Source organism: Lytechinus variegatus, chromosome 14 (genome assembly GCF_018143015.1).
Source record: "Lytechinus variegatus isolate NC3 chromosome 14, Lvar_3.0, whole genome shotgun sequence".
NCBI lineage: Eukaryota > Metazoa > Echinodermata > Echinoidea > Temnopleuroida > Toxopneustidae > Lytechinus > Lytechinus variegatus.
In genome coordinates, this window is record NC_054753.1 from 4,580,381 (window position 1) to 4,598,303 (window position 17,923).

A 17,923-nucleotide genomic window follows, 5' to 3' on the forward strand; every position below is an offset into this window, starting at 1 on the left:
AATGGCGCAGTACAGTGGCAGTACAGTGGCAGTACAGTGGCAATCAGAATCAATCAAGTTTCCCTCCCTGGCAAGCAAACATGAAACCCGTCATCGATGACGCACTCACTGTGCCCTGTTTGGTTGAATGTTCGCCCGATAGAACGCGTACTATTCTGGCGACGTAGGATTCGCTTTAATTAGTTCATTTTCTACTCCGCCGGTTAGAATTGCTGATCTGCCTATGCCTATGTGAGTAAATTACCAGCTGGGTTTTTGTCATCTCAACCCTTTCAATCTCGAGCTATTTGATGAAGAGATTGAATGAGTCAATCGTACTTCATTTCACAGATTTCTCTCAAAGACGTAATAGCCAGATCGCAAGTAATTCATCTTTTGACCAATAAGACACCATCAAATGTAATTCAAAAATATGAAATAAACATCTAACCATTTTAATTTGAAGATGTTCAACAGTTGGGACAAGGTGAAGTTCAAGGTACGTATTTCTCAGGGAATTAAGATAAAGTTTTCCATTCGCTTCGAAAAGATCGTAATGGGAGGAACAAAACCCAATGCTAGTGCGAGTTCGACGTGGTTATAACATGATAGTTATACCATAGTGATATATAAATATTACTGACTATTATGGGCTGAGGAGTGTTTTCTACGAAGATTCCAAGTCACTACAAGTCGAGCATTTGTGTAGATTATAATTTATTTGGTTGAAAGCTCCTCTGTTGGGAAAGTATTTTTTGGCTTTGCTGTGGTAATTGATGAGAGTTGAACTGATTCAATGAATTTTTATAATAATGTTAAAACAATGGAAATTGTGCCTTAAATTGGCGGTATGGACATCAACAAATCCATTATTATATTATCAAGTTGAAATAAAATGTTGAATACGTAGTTAATTTAGCTATAATATTAAAAGTCTCTCGCAGTGTTTCTTTTCCATACATGTAGTTATTCTCTCCATTATTCTTCACTACATCATTTTCTCTTTCTCCCCAATACACTCCCTCTCTCTTAATTTATCCCTCTATCAAATTTTCACCCCCCCCCCCTCCTCTCTCTCTCTCTCTTCGTCTACATTTACATCTGATACAACCCTTTAAATCATAAGAAAAATCATAGCGGAAAATTTCATGAATAATATAATGCCAATCACTAGTAGTGACGAGATAGATAGCCTCAAATATCATAATGCAATTGCCAATAAAGCTAAAGCAAAGAGTAATTTATCATTGCAATAAATCATATTCGTCAGTATCCCCCATTACGGTTACAGTGTATGTGTGCGCGCACGCGTGAGTTGTGGGCATGTGAGAGGGTGTGTGCGTGTGTGATTGAAGGGGTGGGGGGGGGGTTCTACGATGAATAGCAAGCACAACCCTATTCACCCAATTGCTAAACATTTTAAGGTAGATTTTAGCATGTTTAGACTGATTTATAATGGTGGTTTAGGTGCATTTTCCACACCAGATAAACTGCAGATACATTTTTGATGAGGGAAGAACAGAGACGAAAGCTGGCGTCCGCGAAATGACTTTTTGATATCCTTTCTTCAAAATAAGTCCTGTATCAACTTTATGCAAAATAGTTTCTGGCTCATCAAAGAAATATTTGAAAATCAAGACAGATAAATAAAACAAGTGAAAACGAAACGTGCATGTATATTACAAAACATATGTATATTTAAGGTATACAAATGCAATAGACATGATAGAGGGAGGAACGTATGTAAGATCCAACATGCTGAAATCCATCCTGCCACAACCAATATTTTGTTGATACCACTCTCTTCAAACCTGCATTGTTTGGTAAAACCGAATGAGACAACACACCTTTGTACTCATACAAATAGCAGCGAAATATGACGGCCGTCCTGATTAATGAATTTTGAAATAAAATCGTAATGTAATTAAATTGAATCAGCGTGATAACGTTAATGCATTGATTCCGAGTTCAACAATTTTCGAAGAGCTAATAAATCTAATACCATGAATTCTAAATGGATTAATCTGGATATGGACAGCGAGCGATGGACTTAAGCTAATATTGCTTCAGTGATTTTGATAAAAAACATATTCTATTGGAAATTAAAGGGAGAGATATGTTATATATTAGAGACATATAATACTAGGTAATTTAAAAAGAAACAGGATGTGGAACATGTCAAGCGACAGAAAATCGAATGTTTCAAAAAAATAAGAAAACTATATTTGTGTTGTAATGGTGAATAAAACACGAATGGACAATCCATGGTCCCATGGCATTGCTTCGGTGACAATTGCTCTGATGGAAAAATTTCATGTTAGACAAACCTAAAATCTAAAGGTAGTGTCACACCTTGGCGTTTTAGACAGCGTATGCCCGACGTATAAAAAATTCTCTAAAACGTGGGCATACGCTGAACTTTGATTTTTTTTTTTTCAACTCTGGGCGTATACTTAGCGTATTCATAACGAGTTGGACATATACTTAACGTATTAGTAACTTATATCGAACGCTTCGTTAACTTATAAGTAACGTTTCCAACGAATGCTTAGCGTATTGCTGGCGTACACAACTTATGCCCTACGATAGCCTAACTTACGCATAGCGCGCGGCAGCGTATCGCTGACGAACACGTGTCGTAGCCTATAAAAAGGCTGCCGCTCGACTATTCAAATCATAACCGCACGATACATCACCGTATCAACACCACCGCCATGCCGAAGAAAACTCCTGTGAACCCCACCTTTATATACCAATTCCTATAAACGGTTAATACGCCATTATAAGGTAGCTGTAAGTTATAAACACGTTCAGTAACTTTTTGGTCGTCCGGAGCACGTCTTCATACGTCAATATACGTTGGAGTTAAGTTACACATACGTTCAAAGCACGTTACTCATATGTTAGAAGTAAGTTTTAGGGTACGCTGGACATTATCTCGACGTACATCGACTTATGAGTAACTTACGAGTAACGTGTATCAACGACCGCGTAACTTGCCTACAACTTATGGCCCGCGTATGCGGGACGTATGAGCCATACGCTGGCATACGTCGAAAAATTTTGTGCTTGCACAAAGTTTTTCGACGACCTGCACAAAATTTTTCGACGGCCTCGCCGTATGACGACGTATACCAGCGTGTTTTAGCGTACTCTTAACGTATGCAAAACTTACCCGTAACGTATTCGACGTACGCCAGCGTATTCGCCAAATTCCTCATACGTCGGGCATACGCTGTCTAAAACGCCAAGGTGTGACAGCGCCTTAACCTCCAATATTAAACATGCTAAATAAACCCTAATCCTTTTATTTACATTATTCTGAACCAAAACATCTTTTACATTTCTAATTCTAACCCTATGGCCTTTGACAGAACCATATTAAGAATTTTGTATGATTCAATTTCCTCTCAATTATTGTCACATATTCTGATAATCAGAACTTTCTAATAAGATAACTTATACAATTTTCCACATTTCCCTATTGTATTGGGTCAAATCCCTTCCATAGGCCTTTTGGTCAAAAGGGAATGCGTAGGGAATACATCGACATGACATCTAAACTAAAGACCATCACTATTAAATGATAATACTAGGCTAACACTGGTGTAAGCCTTTAATTGTTATTGGTATCCATGAAGTCACATTTACAAAAATTACCAAGATATTTATTCCGTCCATTCCGTCTCAATCCATTACATGATTATAATTATATATTTCTTCGATTCGTGCTATGAAAACTTTGAAATGTTATGCGTAGGGTATAAATTATGTAAATGATTAATGTGCAATTATGTTTTAGATGCATTAGCCAATGACCTATTTTATAGTTAATATCGTAGTGAATATTACCCTCGCAAAGAACAATTTAATGATATTATCCCTAGTTTGAACATGTTAATAAAAGATTTGTCATAATATGAACGAAACTATGGTAATTTCTATCCGATCTAAAAGACCAAAAATGAAATAAATCCTGGACCAAATGTTACTAACTGCCTTTAGCAGATTTACGTCCGACCTTCAGTGGAATGCAGTGGCCTACCTAGGATTTTTCACAAGGGGGCAAATTCGTTCGCCCCAAAATTTGACAAGCAAAAAAAAACTCTTCAACCACAAATATAGGATTTCGTAACATAAAAAAATGACAAGCAAAAAAAAGGTATTCAAACTCAACAGGGGGGCATGGATACGTCGCTTGCATGGGTTGTGACTCGTCAGCCCCCCCCCCCCCGTAGGTACGCTAATGTGAGAACGATTGATAAAATTTTATGATTTAAAACAAACAAAAAAAGTTATATTTGGGTGGAACTCCCCTTTAACTCCTTCAATCGATATACAGCGTCACCGATCTTTCAACAATGGTGTCACCTGCTTATCAAGAAAATTATGTTTCCCAGAAGGAAATATGGCTCCTTCGATCACTGCTTCGCAATTTGCATCATGGAATACACATTTGTAACAAGCAGGACTAATTAGCCCGAGCTTGATGATAATTAGTCCAAGAAGTGAAATTCCCCAGAGAAATTGGAAACAAGGGATATTATCACCTAGCGTTCAATGCACCTATACCTTGGATACCTACATGAAGGAGTATCATTTGATTGCGACAAATCGAAGAAAGTGTAATGAGACGAACGCATAGCGATTTGCATACACAAGAAATAGAGAGCAAGAATTGACATTAACAGATTACATTTTTTTTCGTACATATTCCCCGAGATTCAAGTAAACATGGTAAATGAGAAAGCTTAGCAATCATTGAATTCCTGACTGTCGTGCTTCATCAGAATTCTCCACTTTTCATTTTATTTTAATTCAATGGCTTTGGGGGCGTGGTACTTCTTAATGAACTAAAAAAAGGTGTATTGATACATGTACATTTAAGTGTTTTAAAACTCTATCCCATCCTTCACTGTCTATCTGCCCCCCCCCCCCCCTCTCTCTATCGCTCGCTCTCTCTCACCCTTGCGTATTTCTAAGACCCAAACACCTTTTCACCTTGTAAAATTTCTTCCCGCCATCACGGAATTAGAATTGTGCTATTTTTTTAATTAACCCAACTTTCATACTACTATGTTTTAATAACGATTTGCATTAACGTTATATGCCCGTATTCTGAACTCGGGTTTGAATTAAACCCTGGTTAATTGGAGCGCAAATCCCTTTCAGTATACATTCAATTTATGAACTCATATGACACTAAAATTGTTCATAATTGTCTAAAAGCAAAAGAAAACGAAATATTAAACATAAGAAATATACAATATAAACAATATTTTCGAATTTTTAGCTCCCGTAATTTTAGCTCAGGGTTTGACCGTGGTCTAAGTTAAACCTGACTTCAGAATACGGGCCTTAGTGTATTCCTGAAGACTGTTTACGTTAATAGAACGGCGATATATAGAGTTCAATGTTATTCCAAACTTAACTACAGCTATAGGCTTTTTCTCCCCTTGAGCGGCTTACAATCGAAATGGTAAGAAAGAAAACACTACATACATCGATAAAAAAAATATACAATTAACCATTCGGCTACCATAACACCAATGTCGCACAAGTAGATTCATACTTTAATGCATACGCTTAGATATTTACTTTCTACTATTTTAATTTTGTGTAATTGAATCTGAATATTTCCTAATCGTCAAGAATAAATTCATTATCTACTGCCGATAGATGGCGTCCGTACATTATTAGCGGTTAGAGATATCGCATTGCCTCCTCAATCATAATATGGTAAGCGTGAAAATTCATATGTGGTCTATATTATGGTTGCTCCACTTTATATGTTTGTCAATTTGCCTCCGACGAAGATTCTGCTAGGATCGAAAGTTTAGGCCCCTTTTGACTCTCTGATTTACTCCATTGGCTCCTTTTTTAGATAAGCAGTTTTCAGCAGCTTCTTTTTGCCAAAATTCAAATGTGTTAGAGGATGACTTAAAATCCCGCACAAGATCTCAGACATGAGATCAAATTGTTATTAATTGCATACTCAATTAAGTGATGTTTGAAGTCTACAAATAAAATCAAAGGCCCTTAAGTAAAGCCTGTGTATAGCTTTGGTAAAGGGTCAATAATGTGATTGATAATCGAATATCATCTAATATGACAGTCTTACTGAAGCGTAGAGACCGTTAGATATTTTTCCAACTGCACTTCTCTGAGAAAATTTCAAATTTTCAAATCTTGGATAGGCCTATATAGCGCCCTCTCTCGGCGATGCTTGTTTTAAATATAAAAAAAATGGCATTCAAGCACTTATCTTATAAATTTAGTGATTAGATATCCTAAAGTTACAGACAAAGAACATATCTTGAAAGTGTCAGCCCATTCCATGATTTGGAATAGGATTTAATTGAAAGACAAAAACACATAGATATTTTTATTTGATCGGGTGACCCAATAAAGTTAAATTTCCATGTAAAATCGCAAAATTTATCCTGTAAAACACATTTTCATTTCATATCCTCCACATCATAACTGTTATAGGGCATATCCATTCATATTAGCTAGCAATGAATTGGAATAGTAATAGGTGCATTTTGGTGGATTTACCAAAACTATACACAAGCTTTAAGTAAATTCATATGATTGGATTGTCTTCGTTGCATGTTTTCTTTAGAGCAACAGAAAAAAAAACATTTGCAAACGCACTCACAAGAAAAGTGCTCGATGAGAACAAGATGAACCAGATACCTTTACACAGCTAAAATCACTAGGGTTATAATGGGGAAGATTCTTGAGAACGTACACTCTTAAAAATGCTGGGCACCATACTGTCCACATTACATTGGTTAAAACTTTATCCAATTCTTGGTAGTTTTAAACCAATAATGTGTAGGTTGGGTAAAAACTTCACAGTATTGGGTGAAAATTACCCAGAGTTGGTAATTTTTTAATCAATTGTTCTGAGGACAGTATGTTGCCCAACATTTTAAGAGTGTAACGATGGTCATTACATATCAATATAATTTTTTTTTTTTTTTTAGAAGTATTCTTATTTTTTTCTTTCTTGCATAACTCAATGATAAAAAAAAAGTATCAAAGTCTTACTTTATTACCACGAAATAAATTGCTTGGATTGCATGTAACTTGGTTTGTTGGTGTTTCCCCAAGACTTTTTTTTTGTAAATCGTTTATAAAATTCTGTTGAAATTTTTAAAGACTTTTTCACTAAACGAAATAATCTAACATGAAATAAAATGATCTGAAAGTGTGTGCGGGTATTTATTCAAAGAAGAAATCAACCAAAATAAAATGATCCCAAAAATTCTGTTTTGGTCTCGAAACGGAACGATTGTTGCAGGAGTATTATGTCATGTCATCGGTCTAAATTTCACAGGGATGACGTAGAACGAACATAGAACACGGGATATAAGACAAGCGTCATCGCGAGATGGCGCTCATTTTATTTTCGAATCTTAATACGGGCGAATCAATTGAGTAATGATCCAACCATCTCCACAATAATTGTGTCAGATAGAAATGACAATATCAAAATTCACATTAATACATGTTTTATGAATAAATGTCTGGGCTTTTAAACTTGATGCAATCGTGCAAATATCGACATGGTTTGGGTAGGGCAAAGTAATAATTCTTATTTCATTTAACAAAACAAAACCTAGGTCTATACAACATTGTTTGGCTGTTTTATACACGTTTAACATGATAGTAAAAAGTGCTACCAGCAAATTAACCACTCTTTATAGCATAGCACATCCCCAATCTAACTAGAATTCAGAGTATATCCCGTAGTCTGGTAGAGTGAGTTAAAGTATAAAGCGTACAGGTGTAGGGGAGCATTCTTCTTTCAACACGTTTATTTCCCCCAACCAAACACTGCTCCACTGCCGGTCTTCCTGAATTATTCGCGAAGGAAAATAAATATGAATCGAGGAGCTAATTTGATAATAAAAGCGCAATTTTCTCTTGTGCGAAGTGTAACCTTATATACCTTAATGTCAAACGTGTACCGTTACCAATCGCGGTCAAGTAAGTTAGAAATGTTCACTTTGCTGCATGTCTGTACTGATATGTTAGGGTATACAGAGCCAAGTGTGCACGCCTTTTGGAAAGGACTGGCAGTGAGAAAGTATCTATCAGACAATAGTTTGAGTCATTTGACCAAACCCAATCGATCATGTCAATGGTAAAACGCAAAGGGACACTTGATGTCTTGTTCCCATTGCTAGAATATGCATGGCAAGCATTCGTAGGTCTCCAGGCCTTATTTATGCAAATATATTTTTACTAATACGCTATATATATATATATATATATATATATATATATATATATATATATATATATGTGTGTGTGTGTATATATATATATTAGTTAGTAATAGTGATTTATAATGAATTCTGATCGGTTTATACAGTTTGCAATGGAGTTTTGTATTTGAATATTTTCTTTTCATTTAAAGCATTGAAGCTTTACGTAAAAATCTATAAGAATTTAGCTTTTAATTGAAATTATTAAATCATTATATTAAAATCATTATCCACAGTCATTCGATGTTTAAAGTCTATTGAATTAATACTACCACCACCACTATAAAAGTACGTTATTCTTCAAAATTACAAACAGGATTGAAAACGATTACAATGTTATCTAATAACTTAGAATGAATCCTTTTTAATCAAAATGAGTGGTGTAACGATGGTAACCCCCCTTTGATTTTTTGTTATAAAAAGCATTTTTAGTTACATTTAAGTTAAAAAAAACGATGTTCATTTAAAGCAACATCCTAAATAACTTGTCAGTATGAATGCAATGGCAATGAAAGCAAGATTCAATAATTCTTTCTGCAAACATGTTGCGTGCAATAAAAGATTTAGGAATGAAATTGAGGGAGCAAATTCCAAATATATTTTCTGGCTATTGAAAGAGCCTCTGCCTCTTACTACCAATTCTTCTAAAGGTGGGGGGGGTAATTATTTTTTGTATTGCTCATCTCATTGTTCATGACTTTAATATATTTTTTTTCTAATCCGTTTAGGGTTCCTGTTTAAGTAACTTAAAAAGACCAGGAAAACGATTCAATCAGTAGATTCATTTTTAGAAGCTAAATTCGTTCTTAAGATAGACTTTATATAAATTTCATTGTTCATACATACATGAACTAAAAATGCAAGTTTAAAATATGTTTTGACGATTTGATGTTAGCGACTCGGAAAATAAACCTTCTTGAACATGTTGAACATGTTGAATAGAAATATCGATATCACTGCAATTGCTCGGAACAAAGGTTTATATATATATATATTTCTTGGTTTTTATCTATGAAATACTCAAATGTCATTTTGAGTAATGCACAAAAAAGCATTTGAACACAACCAGCCAAAATATGTTGAAGTGAGCAAGCAGGTGCTCGCAAAAACAAAGGTATATTGAACATTTTGAATGAACATGCTATCAAAATAAAAAAAATAATAATGAAATAAGTAAACATTTTATTTACTCAAAGAGAAGCATCACTTTGAGGAAGAAACTACTCTACCAGCGGGCCTATCATAAAATGTTATTGTTTATCCCTTTCCATAGCAATCTAAATGCATTGCTTAGCGTAGTTACTTACTATCTTTTTAAATGGCCAACGTTATAGTTGAACTTGCAACGGTCAATCGAATCCGCAGCTGCATGTGTATATTGTTCAACATACTCACCTCCAACGAATCAGAATCGTCATTTCAAACTATGTTTTGGTTGCAAATATGTAACATGATCCAACAACAGGATTCGGACATTAAACCTTGTACTTCACACGTACTTTTCACTCACGATTCCCTTCTCCCGTGCGTTACATTGCTGAACGCGGTTACACCGACGCAGTCACAACAACGAATCCTACGGCAGACCAATCAAAGATAAATACGTTATTCCGAATGGCATACCATCGGTCGATTTGGATTCGGTCTCGATGATGTGACTGTGATATAACTATGACAGAAAAGTGTTTGGTGCACAACCGGACAACCTTATCCCCAAATTTGTTCTTTAACCGTGGTTCTGAGACTCATATCCTTCTACATGGATGTATCAAGAGCAATGCATACACCAGCTCTTGCAATATCCCACATTCGACGTTGGTGTTTCTCAAAAACGGATATTTGATGTAACATGTGGTGTCTGAAAGTAGCAGCCGAACCATTCTTCACGGGACCCACTTAGCTGGAAGTCTAGAGCAATGCATACGGACGTACACACTGCATAAAATGGACATTTTTAAACTGTACATGAGGTAATCTCTTTTTGTCAAGTACGCATTTTCTCTAACTTAATTAGTCTGAAACATGTGTGATTTTTGCAGGCCTTCCCATCATTACAATAAAACATCAATAATATAACAGAGTAGTACTCTATCACATTTATGAAGTTATGAGTCAATTCACACAATAGATAATGGAATTCCAGTCATCAAACGGACTGAACGAACATGATTTAAAGACAGTCTTAAAGCATTTTGAACCAGTTCTCACGGAGTTTATTAGATACATTAACATGCAGTCACACAACAGTAGTTGAAAAAAAACAGCGTACAAATGCTTCCTCAGTTGAAACGCCTCATTGTTTGTCTGATTCACTGGCAGTAATATTTCCACTTACTTTAATCTGTTGAACAGAAAATTCGGTATTATTTAGAATGCTTTATTGTAGTTTTTATTGTGATTTTTTCTAGAGGGAAGATCTTGTCTTTTGCTAATTTTGTGTGATAGATTTTTTTTTAAATGATTTTGTTTCGTACCATGCATTATGCAATCGTATAATACCGTTAATATGTTCTGTTTCAGGAGCAAACTGACGATTGACGAAAGGCAATATTCTTTAATGAAAGGGTTATCATGTACCATGAAATACAGAAATAAACAGGGTTTTTTATGTCAATGTGTCAAAGTGACTGCGCTGTGTTCCTGTGTGCCTAAAAAGTCACAAATGGCTAAAATTCCAATTCCTTTTTCCTGTACAATATGTATAGGCCGAGATTGTCGATTCCTATTAGAAAACTTGTATAATATCCTTATACTATTAATGATTCATTGAATATTGCCCCAAGTGAGAATGCACTTAGAAGAGAATGAGATATGACATATATATTTTTACACTAAGAATAGGAGAGTTGCCCCGGTCGCAGCCCAATGACCAAATTACCAATTTAAGACTCTCGTGATTTTAGCCATCTCAAGTTTGAATTATTTATACCTCCCTGATTATTGAACCAATTTCTCCCAAGTGTCACCAATCTGTTTGGCTTGGTTTTTCATCTCCATCATTTTCATATCAATAGGCTATGGTTGCGTTCTTAATAAAAATAAAAACATGGAAAAGGGGGAAAGTAAGAATTTGGTGAATTTGTTTTAATGAGCTCTAACGGTAAAGACATTTTAATGAAATTACTATTAAATGTGTTCAGTGCTTTGGTTTATGTTAAACATCGTTTAGGTCGCACAGATACATGTATTCGCTCACACAAATGGTAATATATATATATATGTGTGTGTGAGGGTGACGGTATGTGTGTGTGAGGGTGTGTGTGTGTGTGTATACCGACGTATTTAAAGCCTGTCTATAAATCTATTGTAAAATGCCAGTAATGTAACAGAGCATCATCAAACAATGATTGAAAAAAATGCAATAATAATCATTAATCGAATTTTCACTCATGGCATTTTCCGACCGTTGGATTTCAGGAAAAATGTAGCGCCCTCTCACGGAAATAATTTATTATGATTATCATTTGAACTAGCCATTTTAGCACTTTCTTTACATATCCGGTCATTTTGGCTGAAATTTTCTGCTCATTCCATACTTGAGAAGGGGTTTTTATATAAACATCTGATCAAATTCAATTCAGATGAGAATCGATGTATTCATCAAATAAAACACATTTTTACTTTATATATTTCACACCGCAACGGTAAATTTTGTGGCACATGTATTCATTTAATTTCGTAAATAGAAAAAGTTACCAGTCAATCGTCTTTATACATTTCATTTCATTGATCAACCCTATCTTCGCACTTTGTTAATGGTATACTTCTTTAACAATGCCAATAAGGGAGGGCCTAGAAAACGCCGTCGCATCAAAGTATTTGTTTTTCTTCAAATAATGACAAAAAACAGAGGAATAGAGGACAATTTTTCTGTATAGACCAATTTCACAACGTGAGAGGGCAGCAGACTGGTCGCCATGCTGCGGTGGGCGAATCAACTTTTATAGTACACAAGTCAATAGGGTATTTGGTACATTCGTTCGATTTTTTTTTATTTTGGACCAATTGAGCAGATTTCTTGTAAGATTCACAATGAGCATTAATCGGAGAAGTTCAGGTCGCAGCTGTGCTGTGTTCAATTGCCACAACAATTGGAGAAAGCTTCAGGATTGGAAGCAAAGTGAATGTGAAATTCACTCGCCTTGGACTCATGAAGCCTGTTTGTGTGTGAAGCCGTACTCCCTGCATAGGTTTCCAGGCCGTGATGAAGGAATGCGTCGCCAGTGGATAAAAAACATCAACAGAAAGGACTTTAAAGTTAAGAAAGATATCACACACTATCCCTCTCTCTCTCTCCCTCTCACTATCCCCTTCTCTGTATTACACTATCCCTCTCTCTCCCTCACACACTCTCTCGCTAGCCCCCCCCCCTCTCTCTCTCTCACTACCCCCCCCCCCTTTCTCACTATCCCCCTCCTTCCACACATACTCTCTCCCCCCTCTCCCCTCTCTCGTCCTCTCTCTCATCCTCTCTCTCTCTCTCACTCTATGTCTCGTTCACTCTCCCGCTACTCTAACACAATTTACTAGCAACAAGAAGTGAGCTCCCTGATGAAAACCAACAGCGATTCTTGGTCATCATCAACTCACTTTTACTGACAAAACTAAGGGGAAAAAGTAGCCAAAGTGCAAAAATTCATCATACCTTCATCGGTCAGATATGGCCATTGTCTTACATCGTCTACCCAGGTGTCCATGCTTTATTTTATTGATTTATGATGAAGTTAATGACACAATATCAGAGCTTATCTGTAATCTTTCATTGAATTTGTACACAGAGCCAATCGCGGTCAGCGCACTTGCCCACCGCAGCAATGGCGTCGCCGATAGAGGGCCAAATACATAAACCGGCCGTGAAATTGGTCTATAGGAAGAAAAGTCAAGAGAAAACAAATAACAAATAAAAACAAAAAATGAAAAGAGTACTGTTCGTGTAGTTCTAAAATTATAAATAAAATTCAATAAAGAACAGTAGGTCGTCTCGCTTACCTTCAGTACCCTGGCGTCACCCCTAACCTGAAAACCCACTCTCCTCATGCTCAAAACTTATTATTATCAATTTCGTTTGTCTTTTTAATATGAAAACATTCCATCATGTTTGTGCCAGAATTAAAAGAAAAAAGTTTTTGGTTGTTGCTGTTGTTCTTTCAGGATCAGGGAGATGAAAATGATAAGCAAACATGATTGCATTTCATATAAAACACATTTGTCATGCATGCACGCATTTACTTGGATGATTAACCATTTGCACACTATTATTTCCCGCTGTCTGCCTGAGAATAATGATGCAAAATCTTTGAACTAGTTATCAACTTTCTTACTTTATACCAAGTTGTTATTGCCCGCCAAACAAAAATCAAACTGACAATGTAACGGCCATAAAAACAACACCAACAACAGCTTTGAATGTGATGATATTTCATTAGAAAAAGTGCAGAAGTCAGGATTACCTGGTTTTCAATAAAAGTTTAAAAGTTCAGAGAGATGAGAGCAATGATTATCAATCCACAAGTATTACTTTGTTCCACTCTTTGGTCATGCATGCGCTCAGTTCTTTGGACTGGTTATAATTGTAAACCATTATTTTCCACCCTCTGCCTCTGCAAATTGATCTTGAGCTCCTAATTTCATTTTTATTTTTATTTAATTGATTGTTCCATAGAAGGAAATGCGATGCTCTCCCGTGATTAACAATGAAATACTAGGTAACGAAACAATAGGATGACAATTCAAAACATCCACTAATGTTAATTATTGTCTGCCAAAATTAGCGAGACCGATCATGTAACTGCCAAAGAAACACTAAACAAACGTGATGATATTCCATCGAATAAACTGCAGTGGCCTGGATTCCCCTTTGTAAATAAAATGTTTGTTTTTTCAAATATTTTTCGTGTGATCGTAGGCGTTGAGGTCGTTCTAGGACTCGTATCCTTAACTAAGAGCATTATTTATCCGAGCAATTGTTTATTTTCCCACAAACTTTCACACTCAGAGCGTTAGCTAGGTATGTCATCCCGAAACATGTCAAACATAAACGATGGCAATGTACATGTATGGTAAAAAACGAACAGATGTGTATATTTATTCAGACATCACTGTTTCACAAAATCTCCAATGAAACGACCATGGACTTCAGTCCCGTCCCTCTTTGAATGTAATTTATGTTAAAACCCCGTTACTGCTCAAGTCTTGCTACAGTCCAACCAACAAACCGGCTCCTATCTGATTGATGATATACCATTCAGGGGGGCGTTTCATGAAAGAACTTGTCGGACGTTTTATCCGACAAGTCCAATTTTATTCGACAGTTACCATAGGAACAGTGCCTCTCAGCTAATCAAATTCATGGAAAGATGTCAGATCTGACAACTTGTCAGGTGAAAATATTGATGAAACGCTCCCCAGAATGATGATTTAGCTTTGATCGATCTGCAATCAGTTTGATTGGTTCGACAGCTCTTAACAAATCGAGGAACGAGCTAAAACATACACTGCAAAAACTCCCGTGTTGATTCAACACCAGCCTGAAATGTCGACACCAGAGAAGTATTGAAACAAGACCAGGGGCCTGTTGCATAAAACTTTTTTACCTGAGAAAACTCTGGTAAAAAATGAAAACTAAGGTTAGTCTGATTTCTGCCATTCCCTTTATCACAAGGCAAAAACTCCGGTAAAAACAACCTGAGTTTTCTCAGGTAAATTTTTTTATGTAACGGGTCCCTGTTTGGAATCAAACCGATTCTGTTTTAATACTAAGTGGTGTTGTATAAACACCTATCTGGTGTTAGATCAAAACGAAACTGGTGTTGTTTAACACTTCTATGTTGTGGATATATATATATATAGATTCTGGGCTGGTGTTAAATCAACATCAAAGTTTGGGCAGTGTAGGGATTCAAAAAAGATATTACGAATTGACAAGCACATCATAATATTTATACATTTGAGGTTTTGTGTCTATTAATTAGATCGAATAAACTCAACAAATAAACGTTGATAGATCATCAGTAATTTTTTTTCCTCCAATCATTTATTAAGGCCTTAATAGCTCATAATAGGTCGCAATTATCAGTTATATAAATTTTGTGGGAAATATGATGTCATATTAAAACACTAATAGTTTTTTTTAATATTGTGGCTTATGGAGTCACAGTAATTCTGAAAATTAGGATAAGTTTATCATTAATACACTAGTTTTAAATTTTTTGCATTTTTGTGTAAATGGAAGAAGCATATGCGGGGGGTCTGCAGAGATCCCCCCCCCCCGACATTCCAGAGAGTTTGTAAAGAACATGGATGCAGAGCGTCAATCTGTTCTGATGTTTAATAAGAACTACATAAATATACATACATTTTTTACCTAATAATAATTTTGTTTAAAACTTTTCTGATAATAAATATTCAAATCCTACCTTTCATCACCATGGTGATATCGATCAACAGATCTTGACTGTTTTCCATCTTTGATCTCTTTAGAAGGACCAGGGGTCTCCTCCTCGTATGCATCATTCTCCACTCCTCCCGTCGTCATTTTGATCAATGCCTGATTTCGATTTCTACTCAAGCTTGCCAACGATAAGCTTTGCAACAGTCAAAGAATACCAACTTCAAATCGAGTGGACTTTTTTATATCAGATTTTTTTAACAAGAAAACGGAGCTATGTTAAGTTGGTCCAGTCCAAATTTTTAAGCACAGGCCTATTGACCTTGTCTCCAAAATAGACAGATTCACGATATTCTGTAAATGAAACAGGTTACAAACGGGCTGAGAATGAATTGCTGCTGCTGCTGCTTCAGCTTTCCCGATATCGAATACCAATCACCGATCAAACCTCAGGCAACACGAGCAACCCCGGGACAGCATTCAGACGATCCTAATAACTTTTGCGCGAATAATTCGAATAGTAAAAGTTTTGCCCATGTTCAGTTGCATTTTAACATTTAAAAGTAGATACATGTACACATCTCCATTGTTCGAATGATGTACACACAGGTGTTAGTCGCGTATATCACAATGACCGTGATCTTATTGAAAACGTGTTTGTTCATACATGCCATAAAGGCCCTGAGATCAAAGTTCTTGCGATTGTTAAAGCTATGTAGACCGACTGAGTTTTCAGTTCAGTCCTTTAGAAAGGTAAAATAGTGGACAATCGTATTGTACAAGGAACTGATCAGTGATCACCGGGACTGATCAGCTGAGATTTCGCTTATGATAATGGATTTATCAAGAGAAGTTCTCCAACATTCACGTATAAAAAACAACTTGGTTCTTTGAAAAAGCCTCAAGAAATGATCACTTAAAAACAAAATGTCATCACTTTCTGTCAAGTCCTTTAAAAGTCAGTTTACAAAGGTCATATGCAAGGAGGACGTTTAATGGGCCAACACGGTGTCCAACGTATGTGTATATGGCATGGAGGAGCAACGGACTATGCCAGACCAACGCGGACCTCGATCCATAGATCTTTTTTTACCCAGACATTTTCGCCCGAAACCGCTCTTTCGCGGACTCAACGCGGCAGCTACTGATCCAGGATTTTTCTCCTTTCTGCTTGAATATGTTCGCTATAAAAGAACCATGAAACTATCATACTATCACGAGGTGAGTCGATGGATCCTAAAATAGAACACGCCCCAATACTTCGTGCAGTATACCGCCCAGTTTTCATGGCTACAATACGGGATGGTTCGGGCCACTCCCCCGGTATTTTCAAATATCATCCCTATCCAGGTGATCATGAGCCAAATAGCGCCTGAATCCAATCATTTCTGTTTGGCAGCGAATTCCGGGGACAAAAGAGTTACCCCATTCCTATTTGGTATTATGTGAAGTTCACGGATTGTTGCACCGTCGCTTTGCAAACACGGTTATTGTTGTCCCACCGAGACTATGCTTTAGAACATTACTCGTATTCAGCTCCCCTGTATAGTCTGAACTTATTCCAGGGGCAGGGTATGTTGTTGTTATTGTTGTCATCTTGGGTATTAGGACGCGTACCGTTCAGGGTAAGTGATATTGACATGAAGTCTATGAAATCTGAGTATTCCAGCCCTCAATAGGCTTAAGGTGGTCCACGTTTATTAGCAGTTTCCCAAAGCGTGAGTGACATTCAATTATAACCTGTTAAGGTATTTGTAATGACGTGAGCATCGAATGAAATACGTGTTGGGGTCTCAGCCAGGCTGACACTTCCACGACTTTTGGCCACGATTTTGTCATTGCAAGTCGTGCCATTTTGGGGCACGAACTGGGAGGCTCCCGCACTGTTTTACGACTTGTTCACGCATAGTTTACGACAAGTTCACGACGAGTTCACGAATGCGTGCCCGTCAGTGTCCACATTGACACGAACTGGCACGACGAGTTCACGCATAGTTTGCGCATAGTTTACGCACTTCCCGCATAGGCATGACGAGTTTGTGCAATTCGGACGGTGTCGTGCTGAACTATTCGTGAACTCGACGTGACCTATTCGTGACAGTCGTGGCATGGCACGCACTGGCACGCATCCTCCCGCATCGTCCCGACGAGTTCACGAACAGTTTGCGCATAGTTCACGACCCGGTGGCTAAATTTTGTCGTGACCAAAATTTTGAACATTTAAAAACTCTCGTCCCGACATGGCACGCAGTCACGACATGTCACGACGTGCTTGCGC